This window comes from Bubalus kerabau, chromosome 14 (genome assembly GCF_029407905.1).
Source record: "Bubalus kerabau isolate K-KA32 ecotype Philippines breed swamp buffalo chromosome 14, PCC_UOA_SB_1v2, whole genome shotgun sequence".
Classification (NCBI taxonomy): Eukaryota; Metazoa; Chordata; class Mammalia; order Artiodactyla; family Bovidae; genus Bubalus; species Bubalus kerabau.
Genome location: NC_073637.1, coordinates 3,383,917 through 3,399,585, shown reverse-complemented (window position 1 = coordinate 3,399,585; position 15,669 = coordinate 3,383,917).

Sequence of the window (15,669 nt, the reverse complement as noted above, 5' to 3'; positions counted from 1 at the left end):
CCCCTCCCCCACCCCACTCGTATCCCCCAGGCTCCCTCGGCCACTGCCGCCCCACCCAGGACATCCTCAGAGGAGGGCCTGCTGGGCCCAGGAATAGAAGGAAGAGGTGAGGCACACAGACCTCTTAGTACGGACTCCGAGGCCAGGTGCTGGGTGTGGGTGTTGAGGGCATGGGACATGGTGCACTTAGATTTTTTCAAATCGCATTAAAATATATTTCACATAAATGTCTCCATCTGAGCCATTTTTCCGAGCACAGTTCAGTGGCATTAAGCACATCTACCTTGTTGTACAATCTGTACCACCATCCGGCTCCAGAACTTTCTCACCTTCCCAAACCGAGACTCTCCCGGCCTAAGAGGCCACGCAGGGCCAGAATGCCGCCCAGCGAGGGGCAGGCCTCACCCTGGGAAGGTGGGGAAAGCCAGGGGAACCCCTTGGGTGGAGGCTTCAGTGGAGGCAGCACGGGGGAGGGGAGGTGGCACGGTAACTACAGACCTGCAGCAAACTGGTGTCTCCAGGCAGCCGGAGGCCCAGAGGGTTTTTACCGTCCCTGAAGCCCTCGGTTGCCGGTCGGCCGCAGCCCTGAGCTCAGCATCCCCGTGTGAGGCTGGGAGGGGCCTCAGCACTCAGCTCCCACTCCCTCCTTCCCCCCAGGGCCACCGGAAGAGCTGTCGGAGACTGCGAGGCCTGTCCTGTGGGTCTTCAGACACCAGTTCCCAGCTCTGCCTGCCAGGCCGGAACTGCCCGTCCCTTGGGGGCCCTGCGGGGGGCAGGGCCAGATCGGAAGCTCCCCCAGCCTCCTCGATCGTATTTGTCAAGGGGCCCATTAGCTGCTGACAGCCGCTTCCCCGGCTGCCCGTCTTGGGGCGGGGCCGCGGCCCCCAGACCCCCATCAATCACTGACCCTGGGGTCTGCAGCCCCCACTGCCTTGCCCTGGGCCGAGGGCCCTCAATAGGACTGATCGTCCGGGAAGCACAGGGCAGCTTGTGCAGAGGCGGCAGCTCCCAAGCCGGGAGGGGCAGCATCAATCGCTGCCCCCGCCCCTCAGCCCTGTGCTGGCTGGTGGACAGAGCACATGCCCCGCCCTTGGGGAGCCAGGGTCAGGCTGGCCGCAACCCCACCCCTCATGGCCCACCCTCCAGAGGGGGCCCGAGGCTGACCCTGCTGGGTCTCCAGGCCTGTTTTTGCCCATCACCTGGGCTAGAGGGTGCATGGGAGCCAGTCAGAGCCCAGGAGGGTGCAGCCGCGGGTCCTGTTGGGCTGACAGGCCGGCGTGGACGCCGCGGGAGCAAAGAGCCACCAGAAACGTCTGGCCGCTGGCTCCTCCTGTGGAGTCTGGGTGCGGGCCTGGGTGCAGGTGATGGCCTGGCCGGCCCAGCAGCTGCCTCCAGTTCGGGCCTGCCCAGCAGGCTGTGGTTTATTTATATGACGAGGTTTATTTATTTATAGGGCTCCCCCTGGGCGGTGCCCAGCCATGGACTGGGAGCTCCAGGCGGCTGCAAGGCCCTGAGCCCCAAGTTCCTCAAGGCCCAGCTGTAGAGGGCCCACCACAAAGCTGGCCGATGTCCATCCCCCACCGGGAAGCGGTCTTCGAGTGGGTGGGGAAGCAGGGGCCACAGGGTGAGGGTCGCCGAGGGGTGCTGGGCCACGACGATGACACCAGCTCTCCAGCGCCGCGTTTCCGGAGCACCACGCCCTGACCGCTGGCAGCTGCTGGGTGCCCTCCTGGTCATGACTGCAGGAGGCTGGTGGGGATGAGTGGGCCTGCGGGTGGGGCAGCCTGGACCCTGCCGGGCCCTGCGGTCACAAGACTTCCCTCCTGCCTGTCCAGGGGCTCCCCTTCCCTCCAGGGTCTTCGGGTAAAGCACAGGACCACACCTGCATACATACTTTACAGAGGTTATGAATACTCTTTGGTATAAGTATTTCCCAAATCAGGAAGGGATATACTTATACTCAAATGAAGTTGTTGATCTGAAATCTGACTATGGCCAGGCCTCTTGGGATTTTATTTGCTGAATCTGGCTGCCCTCCAAACACTGGATGGCAGCTGCCCAGACACCCTGAGGGGAGAAGCAGCCCCACCCTGCAGAAGGGCCGAAGAAGGGCCCCAGGGCTGCCGGGCCAGACCTGCCCTGCCTGCCTCCTCCTCACATTTCAGCCTCCCATCTGCCCTGTGCCCACCCCCCGCACAGTGCCTGGATTAATTTGGGAAGGATAATGTTTATATTAACCGTTCATTTATCGACGTCTGCTTGCTAGGTCAATAGCCAAATTTATTGTCTCACAAGATGGGCCTTATTGAGCCATGTACGCCCCTCCCCCAGCCCTGGGTGGAGAGACGCTGTCGATATGCAGATGGCTGACCTTGGGCCTGCCCATCTCTGCTGGGGGCTTAGGGTCTCCTGGGAGAGGCTGCAGAACCAGAGGAGAGCACCCCCAGACCCGACCGTCGTTGTGGCCCCTTCAGCAGTCAAACCTTCCCTCCTGGGCGGTGGTGGAACTGCCAACAGGCCACGGCTGGGACCCAGGCGGGGGAGGTCAGAAGCTCAAGGAGATGGGGGACAAGCCCACTGGGCACCTGCCGGGTGATGAGGAGGTGGGCAGGAGACAGCTGAAGGCCTCAGTGCACAGTCACGCGTGGTGGCTCAAGGCGGAGCCTGTGCGGCGGGGTGGGGCGGCCAGGGCAGGGAGGAAGCAGAGACGCCAGGGGTGCCTGAGAACTGGCCCCGCCCTGACACCCCCGACACCCTAGTTACAGGGTCATGTAGACGGCTGGGTTGTGTAGACGACTGATGAGGACCCCTGCGTCAGCACGGAGGTCCTGTGCAGACTGGGGCATGTGCAGGCCATGCCCACTGCCAGCTGAAGGGGAGACCATGCCCCCAGGGCCCCTAAACTTCCCCATATTCCAGGCTTGCCCCGGTCCCAGGGGTCAGGGTGGGCGCTTGTCCTCCTGTCTGTAGGGTCCTGTGCTGCTAGACTGGAGTCTTCCAGTCGGGGAAGCTGCCAGCGCCAGGGTCCTGAGCAGGAGTGGGCAACAGGCTGGGGCCAGGGGCCAGCGGAGGAGGCTGCCCAGGTCAGGGTCAGCAGGGGTGGGCTGAGTGGCAGGCGGTTCCGGTGTCTTCTTAAGGAAGGCGTGAGAGAGGAGGGGTCTGGTGGCTGGTGGGGAGCAGAGTTGTTGGGGAGCTGCTTCTGCTGGAGGCCCACCCCGCCCTGAGCCCCTCCCAGGTCCCCCCTCCCCCAGCCCTGCGCTGTGATACCAAGGGCTCACTTGTGGGTGGCAGGTGGTCGGTGGGTCCAGGACAGCGCGGTGCTGACCAAGATGCCTCCCTGAGTTACAGCCTCCGGGGGTACAGGGATGATCAGCTCATCCGGGGAGCAGGGCCTAGAGGTGGGGAGAGACAGGGGCTGGGAGGATGTATGGGTCCCCTTGGGGCAGGTGGGCCCCAGCCCCTCAGAGACCCCAGCCCTCCATGCCTTCACTCCAGGCCCCACATCATTTTGCTTTCTCCTTTGATAGCTAGCTAGTTGCTGCTGCTGCTGCTGCTGCTAAGTCGCGTCAGTCGTGTCCAACTCTGTGCGGCCCCATAGACGGCAGCCCACCAGGGTCCCCCATCCCTGGGATTCTCCAGGCAAGAACACTGGAGTGGGTTGCCATTTCCTTCTCCAATGCACGAAAGTGAAAAGTGAAAGTGAAGTCGCTCAGTCGAGTCCGACTCTTAGCGACCCCATGGACTGTAGCCTACCAGGCTCCTCCGTCCATGGGATTCTCCAGGCAAGAGTACTGGAGTGGAATGCCATTGCCTTCTCCGAGCTAGCTAGCTAGACAGGTGTAAATATAGAAATAAAATTAATAGAGTTTGGAGGGAATTCAGTGGTTAGGAGTTAGGTGCTTTCCCTGCTGTGGTCTGTATTCAACCCCTGGATAGGAAACTAAGCTCTCACACACACAGAATTAATAGACTGCTTTTGAGCTCTTTTTTTTTTTTTTTTTTTTTTGGCTGCATCGCACAGCATGTAGGACCCTAGTTCTTCCACCAGGGATCAAGCCCGTGCCCTCTGCATGCAAGGCAGATTCTTAACCACTGGACCACCAGGGAAGTCGCTTTGAGCATTTTTATATTTATGGAAAAATGAGCAGGAAGTAGAGTTTCCGTGTACCCCCTCATCCCTCCCCACCACACCCCTGGCACACACGGATCCTTTCACTATCTCCATAGTTTTGCCTTTTCCAAAACAGTCATAGAGACTGAATCACACAGTATGTAATTAGATCAGCTCTCTCCTTTAGGGACACGCGTTTAGGGTCCCTCCATGTCTTTTCATGGCTGACAGTTCTTTTCTTTCTTTCTTCCTTTCTTGTAGCCTTGAAGAAATCTCTCTGTCTTTTTTAAATCGAAGTGTAGTTGATTTACAATAGCAGGTTAGTTTTAGGTACGTGTAAGCAAAGTGATTGTTTTATATATATATACTTTTTCAGATGCATTTCCCTTATAGGAAATGAAGTACAAAATACCGAGCACAGTTCGCTGTGCTATACAGTAGGTCCTTGCTGGTTATCTATTTTATATACAGCAGTGTGTGTATGTTAATCTCAACCTCCTAATTTATCCCTACTCATTTCTTTTTCCATTAATACTCCATTGCCTGAACGGACCACAGCTTCCCCGCTCACCTGCTAGAGGACTGCTTGATTACTTTCAAGTTTTGGTAGTTATGAAGGTGCAGGTTCTGTGCAGATGCAAGTTTCCAGCTCATTTTGGGTAAAGACCAAGGAGCAGGATGCCTGGATGCTGTGGTAAGGGTATATTAATTTTGTGAGACACCACGAAGCTGCTTCTAAAGCGGTTGCACCACTCTGCATCACCCCCAGCAATGGATGGGGGGGCGCCATTGCTCCACACGGGTACCCATGGTCGGGTTTCCTCTTTATTTCCAAATAATCCGTGAACGTGGCTCTCTTGATTTTCCAGCGTTAGTCCTCCTGGACAGCCTTCCTCCTCAGAACGGGGGGTCTCCAGGCCCTTATCCTGCTCTGCCCACGTCCTCAACAGTGCCAGGTGTGGTTACAGCGCTCTCTGGCGGGTCCTTACTGCAGCAGTGTAGACCTGTCCACAGGTGACACTGTGAGTCCCCCAGCTTCCTGGAGCCAGTTCCCCCAACCAGGGCTCCGTGCCCGCGGCGACTCTCAGCAGTGTGACGCTCCCACGGCCTCCTGCAGGCCAATCCTGGACCTTCTGTCTGCAGGGCGTCCCTCGTCCCGGGATGACCTTGCCGCTCCTGTGGCTGCCCCCGGGCCTCTCTCCTGTGCCAGATTCCCTTCTCTGGGGACCCAGTCTTCCTCCTCACTGGTTTTCTCTCACAGCTGCTGTCTGCTCACTTCCGCAGGAAGTACCCTGAAGGCAAACCTCCAGGGACTTGGCACACCTTAAACTGTCCTGATTCTACACCCCACTGTGCAGCCAGCCCACACTCTGGCTGGAAGCCAGCTCTGGGGGACACTCTGTCTTCTGGCTCCTCCCCTTCCGATTTCCTTCGTTGCCTGTGACCTGGGCCACCCCTGCCCTGGTCTCTTCGGATGTTCTCTTTGTCCTAGGGTTGGGGAGTTTCAGACTGATGTTTGGCCTCTTTCCACCGGATGTCATGGTCCAGGAGTGAGATGTCTCATCACCCCCAAGCCCTGACGGGCAGCACGGGACCCCTGCAAAGATCCCACCTCTCAGGACAGAAGAGGGTGCCCCCTCCCCATGCAGCCGTGCCCCCCGCCTGCCCCCACCACCTCGGCCACCCAGAGCGGGCCGAGGGAGACCGAGGAATAGGTGGGCAGCCAACCGGATGCCCAGGCAGGGCAGGGGCTGGGAACCCAATGTCCTGCTTGGCAAGGGGGAGGCTAGGGCAGGCTGGAGGCTGAGGAGATGCCCCCACCCCCGGGCTGAGGTCACCTTCCAATCTCAGCCAGCTGCATTATTCATGTCGCGGCAGAGTGACCTGAAACCCAAGCCCACGGCTCCAGTTCCCTCTGCGGAGCCCAGGGCCTGGCAGGAGGGCCAGGAGGACTGGCCCACTGAGGGGCACCATCACTGGCCAGAGCAAGGGTGAGGGCAGGGGTGGCTGTGGGTACTGCCCACAAGAACGTGCCCAGGCCCTGTCCTCCCCATTCCCTGGCCTCTCTGCCCTGGCTACAGGTCACCTCCATGTCACCTCCCCAGGAAGCCCTCTCTGACACTGTCGCTCTACCATCCACAGCCCCTGTGATCCAGCCATGTGAACCTGGCCCCTGTGAGTTCGGCCCCAAACCCTGAAGGCAAATTCTGGGCAGGTTCTTGGCTCCTTGGGGTCCCCAAGACTCCTAGTGCTGGGTGGGCACTGTGGCCACTTAACCACTCAGGGTCTGGGGCCCCTACAGAACAAAGCTTCTGGGGGACAGGAGCCTGTGGCCCTTCTCAGCCTTTCAGCGCCTCCCTCCCACCAACACATTGTGATAAATATTACATACTTCACTTTGGTCAATAGATCTAATTAGGAAAACACTGAGCTGAATTTCATTGCTTTGAGAAAATAAAGCAAATGCAGGCCAGAAAGAAATTCTATTTATTTTAATAAAAGTGCATCAGGCCTAGTGGTTTTTAAAAGAAGGCCACACCCTACAGCCCCTCCCAGGTCCCCACAGCAGCCATCTGCCTCCAGGGCAGGCATCCCACCCCCTACCGCCACTCTCATACCCTCCAGAACCTTCCATAGTCTGAGCCCAGGGACCTCGCCCACTGTGCACGGCGGTCTCTGGGCTGCAGCACGCCCACGCCTGTCCTTCAGTCTCCACCCTGCCTGTCCCATTCTCCCCGAGGACCACAGCATGGTCTCCTCCAGTGCTCAGAGCACCTGGCCCTCTGTGGATCTCCTCCCACCGCCCACCCCTGGTGTGTGGCCACCCCCATCCCTGAGCCTGGCCCACCACACTCAGCACTCAGCCCACCCAGGGCAGCCAGGAGGCCAGGGAGCCCCCTTCGGAGCAGGGACCCAGTCAGCTGGCCTGGGCAGCCTCTCCCAGCAGCCCCTCACACACCTCCTGCTTCCATCCCAGGGCGGCTTCAATTATCCACAAGCCAGCCAGTTCCAGGGACCACCACCTCCTTCCAGAAAGCCTTCCCAGCCCACCGCCCACCCCTCATCCCCAGGGGAGAGGGCAGGAGGTGAAGCCGCTCAGAGCAGACCTAGGCTCCAGGGCTCCAGCCCTTGCTCTGCCCTGCCTGCTGCCTGCCCCCAGGAGCCATGACCTCCTCTTTGGTCTCCAGCGCCCCCCTTCCAACCCAACTGGGGGCCTCACAGGGGCTTACAGACTACAAGTCTGTGCTCAGACTGTGCTCAAGACAAGTGCTCAGCTGGCCGCAAGAGTCAGGGGACCTGCCTCCCCTGGACCCTTAGAGACAGCCCATAGGGGCAAGGCCAGTGCCCTAGGACCCCCGCCCTGTCCTGTGTTTTGAGGCTGTGTGCCCACCCCCGCCGCCCCATACCCCCCATCCGCATCTGGGGGCAGCCAGCCTGGAAGCAGCTAAGATGGCCCACCATCCATGCCCTGAGGGTGGGTGCCCTTTTAGCTGGATCCTTGGTGTAGGGGTCCCCACGGGACAGCCCCCAGGAAAACAGGGGTGTTTTTCACCTTCTAACAAGGAGACAAGGGTGCTGGGGGTGACAGTTCAGCTGGGCCTCAGAGAACTCTTTGTTGCTGTACTTCTTCTTCTGTCTTTAAACCTCTGTTTTCTACCTAATCTTTGGATGTCCTGTGTGTGTGAGTCCTGTCTGACTCCTGGCGACCCCATGGACTGTGGCCCACGAGGCTCCTCTGTCCATGGGATTCTCCAGGCAAGAACACTGGAGTGCGTTGCCTTTTCCTTCTCCAGGGGGTCTTTCCGACCCAGGGATCGAACCCAGGTCTCCCGCATTGCGGGCAGATTCTTTACCGTCTGAGCCACCAGGGATGTAGTGTACATCACCTCAAATCATCATCGGGTCCCACGCCCTGCCACCCAGAGCAGGGGTGCGGAGCGAACAGCTCACCTGGGCCGCAGGGGCAGCCCGGGGCAGGTGCCATGACGCAGAGGCAGGCAGAGCCCGTGGGGGGATGCGAGGAGCAGGGAGAGCCTGCTGGAGAAGGCGAGGGACAGGGAGGGCTCGAGGGAGGGGTCCCGCGGAATGGTCCCCGGCCGCCCTGGGAGCCCCGGCCGCGCGTGCGCACTGGCGGCCCGGCCGGGTGTTGCGCAGCTGCGACTTGACAGCTGCGCCCTCCCGCGCGTTCCCACCTCGCCGCGCCCGGGCGCGTCGGGACAGCCGCGGGCACCGGCGGTGGCAGCTCGGCGTGTCACCTCCCTTGCCACCCGCGCGGCGCAGCGGGCACGCGGGCCCTCCAGATGCGCGGGGCCCGGGGCGTCCTCGACGGAGGAGGGAGTCCGCCCGGAGCAGCGCCATCTGACGCCCCCTCCATCCATCCGCCCCACCCTGCGCGCCGCCATCTGTCTGCGGTGGAGCCGAGCTAGGCCAGGGGCCAGGGCCGGGAGGGCGCTCCGGCCGTTCCCCACGGCCAGTCGTCCCCGGCCCCCCGGCTCGTCCCGGGTGACGCCCCTGAGGCTGGGGCGAAGCAGGGCAGGGAGGGTGTAGGAGCTGCGGTGCCCGAACCTCTGCGGAGCCGAAAGAGGAGCCCCTGGGACCCTCCTTCCCAGGACTCCGCTCTGGGGCCTCCTCGGGTTCAAGCACGCCTGACTGCTGTAGCCCTCAGTGTGCCCCGGGTCCTGCAAGGCCCCCAAGCCCGCGTGCTGCCGGCTCCAGCTCTCCAAGCGCTCCCTCCAGGCTCCTCGGGTTGGACCCTGAGTGCCCTTCACCTCTAGTAAGCGACCTCCGACCTCCGCAGCCCGGGAGCCGCGAGGAGCCTGGGGGGACTTCGCCGCTGGTTCACTCTGCGTGGCCCCTACTCAGGACCGCTAGCGGGGTTCCCCTGGCCCCCGGGGCCATGCCGCCTCTCCTCGCTTTGGAACCGGGCTGAGCAGCAAAAAGCCACGAGGGGGGCCGGCCCCACTATCCCTAGAGGGAGGCTCCCCATCACCCTCCACTGTATTTACAGATGAGGCCGCAGAGGCTTCGAGGGGGTGTGGCCATCCTCTGGCCGTCCCACCCTCTGCACCTGCCCATTGGCTCCTTCAGGGAGAGGGCGGGTATGGTCCTCCTGCCTAGGGGCAGTGGGACGGGCAGCCCCCCAGGCCTGACAGTGCAGGGCAGGCACTGTGGGCTGGAGGAGGGCCCCAAGAGATCTCTCAAAGAGACCCGATCCTTGAGCTCCGCCCCCCACCTCCAGCCTTTCTTCTCCCCTCTCCCTGCCCCCTCCCCGTTTCTTTCTTTTTTTTTTTAATCTTATTTGGTTGTGCCAGGCCTTAGTTGCCGGCTGCAGGGTCTTTGATCGTCACTGCAGCATGTGACCTCTTAGTTGCAGCATGTGGGCTCCAGTTCCCCAATCAGGGATCAAACCTAGGGCCCCTGCATTGGGAGCTCAGAGTCTTATCTCTGGACCACTGGGAAGTCCCTCTTCTGATTTCATCAGTCTTCCCACTCCCCACCCCGGGTCCATTCAACCCGATGACCTTGTGGGGAAGTGGCCACTCAGAGGAGATGGGCTGCAAAGGTGTGGGGGTCTGGCCAAAGTCACCTGCCTGTTAGGCCACTGGGTCCCAATCCCTGTGGGTTTGTGGCTGCTTGGAGTGAGGGGAGAGCTGGAGGGCAGAGGGGCCCAGGGGTCACAGATGGGTCAGGACCCTAGAGAGGGCAAGGGCCCTGCCATGCGGTGTGGGCATGCTGCCCTCGCGGCCAAGAGCTATGGTCAGGGCTGTAGCCAGGAGCCTGAGGACACGTGCTCCCTGGGAGAGCTGTCTCCAGAGAGAGGGACTCCCTGCCACTGGGCGAGCTCAAGTCCTTTGGGCAGGGGTGCTGAGGTGGAGAGTGGCAGGGGGGCCGATCTGTCCATGGTGGTTGGAGAGGGACAAGAGAGGCCCAGGGCCAGGGCCAGACCCAGGAGACGCAGGGAGCAGAGCGCTAAGGACAGGACCTGAAGACTAGGGCTGACCTGAGGGTGGGGCCGGCCTGGGAGAGCAAGACAGCGGCCCAGGGGGGAGGAGCGCCCACTGCCAAGGTTGCCCTTCACCCTCCTCCAGGCTCAATCAAGCTGCTAATTAGCATCCTGACCACTCAATTAATTAGGCTGTGCGTGCTTAATTATGACAGAGTGCCCGGCGGGGGTGGGGCAGCGTTATCAGCCTGGGCCCCCCAGGAGCCGAGGTTTATTGACCAGAAAAGACATATGAGGAGACCCTGGCAGCAGGGGGTTGCCGGGTGAGTGGAGGGGTAGGGGAGGCAGGCAGGAGCCCCTCAGCCCTGTGTGTGGGGGGCAGCCCCATGTCCTTAGCCCAGTTCCCACCCAGGTCCCTGGGTGACCCTTTCCACACCTCTAGTCCCTGAGTTTCTACCTGATGTCGTCTCAGGCAGGGTGGATGTGTGGCCTGGAGTTCCCAGAGTGGAGGCCACACCCATGCCCAGCCCTCTTCTCTTGGGGCCTGGAGCAGGTGTGTGCCCATGCCAGCCAGGTCACCTGGCATGCTCACCCCCAATCCATCTGCCAAGCTGTTCAATTTATGATGGACCACCAACCACAGTGGCAAGGCTCATGGTCCTCCCAGACAAGCCCAGCCTAGAGACTACTGTTCTGTGAGCAACAACAGTCAATTTGGCGTTAGTTTTTCTCCGAAATGACAAGAGGTTGTGTCTTCTCTCCCAACTAGATGATCACGAATCTAGCAAGGCCCACAGTAGACACCTGTACCTGACGCAGTGGTGATGGCGGTGATGGTCATGGTAGAGGTGGTGGCGAGGTGAGGGGCCCTGCCTTGGGATGCTTCTTATAGGCTTGAGTGACACAGCCTGGCAAGGCTGAAGGAAGGTGCCCTTGTGTAGGAAAAAGCGCAGGGTGTGGGCCCCAGGGACCTGGGCGGATGTTTGGTGGGCTCTGGGCTGCTTCTGGCTCCTGACCTCACTGTCCATGTGGGGAAACCAAGAGTAGACCTCCACTTGACCTTTAACCTCTGTCCCAGACGGCCTGTCCCAGGCACACAGTAAGGCCACACTATTGAGGACCCCAGTGCCCTCTGCCCAGCTGGGCCTCGGAGGTGACGGGGACCCAGAGGGACAAGCATGAAAGAAGAGAGACTGGGGCGGGGTGGGGCCCAGGGCCTCTGAAGTGGGGCTGAGCAGCTGGAGGCAGCTCCCTAACGTGGGAGGCGAGGCCAGAGTCCACAGGGGTCTTCCCAGCACTGACCTGCAGTGACTGAGACTCCCCCACTGTGTGCCTGCGCCCCCAGGCAGTCCCTGCCGGAAGTGGTGTCTCAGCAGAGACATGGCAGGAGCAAGGAGTCCAGGCCAGACCCAGAGGGAGCCTGAAGCTTCCTGGGGAGGGAGAGAGGCATGCGGCCCTGTCCTGGCTCTGGTGGGGGTGCCCTGGGCCCCTGCGCTGGCCTGGGACGGACTCCCATCAGCTCTGGGAAGCTGAGAGCCTAGCCTTCCCCAGAAGGCAAGGCCAAAGAGGACCCCTGTCCCAGGGGCCACGGACTGGAGGTCGGTCCCAGGGACAGGGTGGAGCTGACCCAGCTGAGAGGGCCAAGGACTGGTACCCCCCACCCCCGCGGCCCTGGTGGGCGCTGGGAGTCAGATACAATTACTCACTCCGTGCATCATAATTACTGCAAATAGCCCATTAAAGAGAAATTACCATCAATATGATATTAGCAGACAGCGGGGAAATGAAGAAAGAAAAGTGCTTATTCTCCCATTGTCCCCTTAATGGGGACACGGGCTGGAGAGGCAGTGCCACCCTGCTCACTGACCTGACCCTCTCCTCACCGCCTTCAGGGGAAGGGCCTGCAGGCCCAGGGGCCACGGCCTGGACTGGCGCAGCCCTCCACCCTGCCCCTCGCAAACCCAGCTCCGGGGGCCCCGGCCGACTCAGGCTGGCCTCCACTGGCCACCCAGCTGTCTGGTTGGGGCCTCCCACCCCAGACTCTTGGGAAGAGCCCAGCGATAGGAGGGGTGTGAGCTCTGCCCATCCTGGCTCAGCGTGGGAACACCCCTCAAGTCCCAGGAGCCCAGACTTCTGTTAGACGTGGCGGCGGGGGTACAGGTATCACTTCCTGGAGTCTCCAAAATAACGGCCAGCGTGACAGAGAAGCAGAGAGAGAGATGGTCAGTGGGACCAAGAGATGGTCGGTGGGACCAAGAGCTGGAGAAAGGACGCCCCGCTGAGGGCGCAGGAGGACCCTGCGGGCAGGCGGAGGGTCTGCTGGCAGAGCCTGTCCCGCGGTGGAGGTCTGCCTCGGAGGAAGCTGGCCGAGCGCGGGATCGGGGAGGGGGGGGCATGTGGCCAAAGCGGCTCTCTGTCCCCAGAGCACTCGGGGACCTGTCTTGGTGACTGATGGCCAGGAGGCTACCTGTACCCAGAAGGTACTTTCAGGACGAAGGACCCCGAAGTAGGACAGAGCAGAGAGCCAGGGGGTTGCCTGACCCTGCCCTGTGCCCCTTGCCCCACCTGTGTGCCAGGCCCCCATCTGGACTGTCTCTGGTGGTAGCAGGTGGAGCCCAAACTTCAGCCTTGAGGAGACGGCACCACGGGTGGGGGTCTCAGGGAGCCCTCCCTGCTCAGCTGAGGGTGCAGATGGAGACAAGGGCCTCAGTACTTCTTAAGCAACCCAGGTGAGCTGGAGTGGAGCGGGAGCCAGAGACCGGCTAGGGGGGCAACCATGCACGGGAAAGGTGAGCGCTCTAGGAAGCGGCGAGCCAGCGGACGGGAGCCCTCACAGGGTCAGCCCATCTCTCCACCCCTTTTCCTGTTTTCCCCTTCCAACAACTATTTTTTAAGCGTGTAGTCTGTGCCAGGCACTGTCATAAGCTCTAGGAAACCAACGGTGATGTCACGCAGAGGCTGCCCTCCTGGAGCTGACATTGTGGTGAGGGGAGACAAGTGAGTGACCAAGTAAGGTGTATTAGAAGTGATAATAGCCGAGAGAGAAGCAAGGCTGGCTGAGGAGTGGGGAGCAACGGGGGCCCCAGTGGTGACACAGGCTTCTAGAATCTGCAAGTGCAAGATTGAGGAGGTTTCTGAAAAGAGGGGAGAAGGGGACAGAGGTGAGCAGGTTCTGATAGGAGAATAATAGTTTTGGAGTTGCCCCATGGCTTTTTGCAGCATCCACTTACCTGTCCACCCACCCACTTACCCACCCACCCATCATCCACCCACCCATCCAAATACCTCCATCCATCTATCAACCATCCATCCATCCTTCTATCCAGCCACCATCCTCCTGTCTTCCCACCTGTCCTAGCCCTCCATCTTCCTAGTCACCCATCCAGTTTTCTGTCTGTCCATCCATCCACCCAGGTAGCCAGCCAGCTCATATGTATCAAGTGTCTCTTCACTCCACACGGCCAGTCCTGCCCAGGTTGCAGCTGCTACCCCATTAGTGGTCTGGACTGTGGGAGTAGGAGTCTTGGGGTCTGGATCTGGCCCCTGGATTGGGGGCCAGTTGCCTGGGGTTGTAAGTCATGCTTTCCTGGATCATAATCTCGACATGACCCTAAATGCCCTGTCCACGCCTCAGAATTTCTGAATTCAGCTTAATTCAGCTTCCCAAACTCAGTAGTATTTGCTGAGTGACGGGGACGGGACTAGCCCCCAAGAATAACCCCTGGTGCACAAGTCTGGGCAAAGGCAATGCAGGCACAGCCCCAGACTGGAGGTGGAGGAACTCTGAGGAGTGGGGGGCTGGGCAGCTGTGTGCCCCTCCTGCACTTCTTCCTTCCCTGCCCGCCTCCCACTGGGGCCAGGAGCCTGGCATGAGGCTCCTGAAGGTGGTGGCTTCCACAAATGTGGTCATGGTTTGCAACCCCTTTTGCAAACCCTGCCCCAGTGCACCTGGAGAGACATGTCCTGCTCCCCTCTGTACAGAGCCTCCTCTTCCAGGAAGCCTTCCCAGACTGACAGAGGACTTGCCTTTTCTCCTTTATCCCTCAAAAGGACCCTGGTGGACACGGGTGTGGACAAGGGGAGCTCAGTGTCCTTTTCACCAACGAGGTGATTGAGCCCACAGAAATCACTCCTCCTACTTTCAGCTGGTGAGGAGCAGACTGGGAACAGAATCAGGTCTGACACTGGCCTTGGTGTGGGTGGGGTGGTGATTGGGTTCCGGGTGCCTGGGGAGCCAGCAGAGGTGTCTCCCCAACCAGACCCGGCCCCTAGGCTTGGCCTCTGCCGACCCAGACTCCCATGACCCAGTGCCCAGGCACGGGCAGCCCCACTCTGCTCCAGGGAAGGGGCCTTGCCTGGCTCCAGGTGGAACCCTGCACACCACCCTGTGCTTCCTGGACTCGTGAGGTGTCAGGGTGCTGGTGGTGTGTTTGCCAGCACCCACAAAGTGCCTGAGGGGCTGCCCTTCGGGGGCACCCAGACCAGACTCCGACCCTGGCTCTCCTGGGGGGCTGGTGGGATGGAGGGACCGGCTCTGACCACTGTTGGGGTGGAGGCTCTGGGGCCAGAGTTACCCTCACCGCAGCCCCTCCTCCACTATAGCCCCATGGGGTGGGCCCCACCTCTGGCTCATGCCTGGCTGGGCACCCCTGCCCCTGGTGGCTCTTCGCCTCTCCCCTCCCGACCCCTCCCCCACCATCCCACCCCACCCCTCCCCCACCTTCCACACCCCACCCCACCCCCACACCCTCCACACCCCTCCGCACACCTTCTCCCTGCCGCTGCCCCGCCCATTTTACAGTCCGCGGTGCTCACCTCACTCTGACTTACTCTATCATTTACTTAACTTGCTGACGGGCTTCTTCCTAATCGAGCAGAGCCCGCCCCCAACCCCCAGCGCAGCCCCTCCAGCGCACCAGCGCGGCCCCCGCCGTGTCCAAGCTGCGCTCACACCCGACCGCCCCGGAGTAACAGGTCCCAGCGCGGTGCTTCCACGCGTGTCCCGCGGCGACCCAGTCAGAACGTCTCACACACTGAGACACACATCTGGAAGTGCCACCTCGACACCCTCTGCCACTCACACCCGCAGTCACGTGTCCCAGCCTGGGAAGGAACGGCGGCCCTCCTCACCTCCGCAGTCAGCGCTGGAGGAAAGCCTCCTCCGGCCCAGGGATGCGGGTCAGGGACCATCCCCCACCACCCACCAGGGCCCCTCTGGCTCCTTCCCCAGCTCCACACTCTGGGGGTGCCCTGGAATGGGGAGGGGTCAGTTGTGTTGCGGCCCCAGCCAAGGGCAGTGGAACTGGGCTGATCTGCTGGCCACATGGCGGGACCTTCACTGCTCATGGTGGGGCGAAAAGCCCTCTGTCTACCGCCTGTGTCTGGGGTGGATGAGCAGGGGACCTACATAGGGTTCAGCAAAGGGGATACTAGGAAAGGGTCAGAGTCAGCTGAGGCGACAAGAAGGAAGAGCCGCCTGGGAGAGGAATCAGAGAGCCCTAAGGCCCCAGAGCTGTGGTCAGACCCTCAGGAGCTGGGGGTGAGGGCACTGGGGAGCCACAGGCAGCTCCTGCCTGGAGCTGAAGAGGAGAGACCAGAAGCAGGAGGGAGAAGC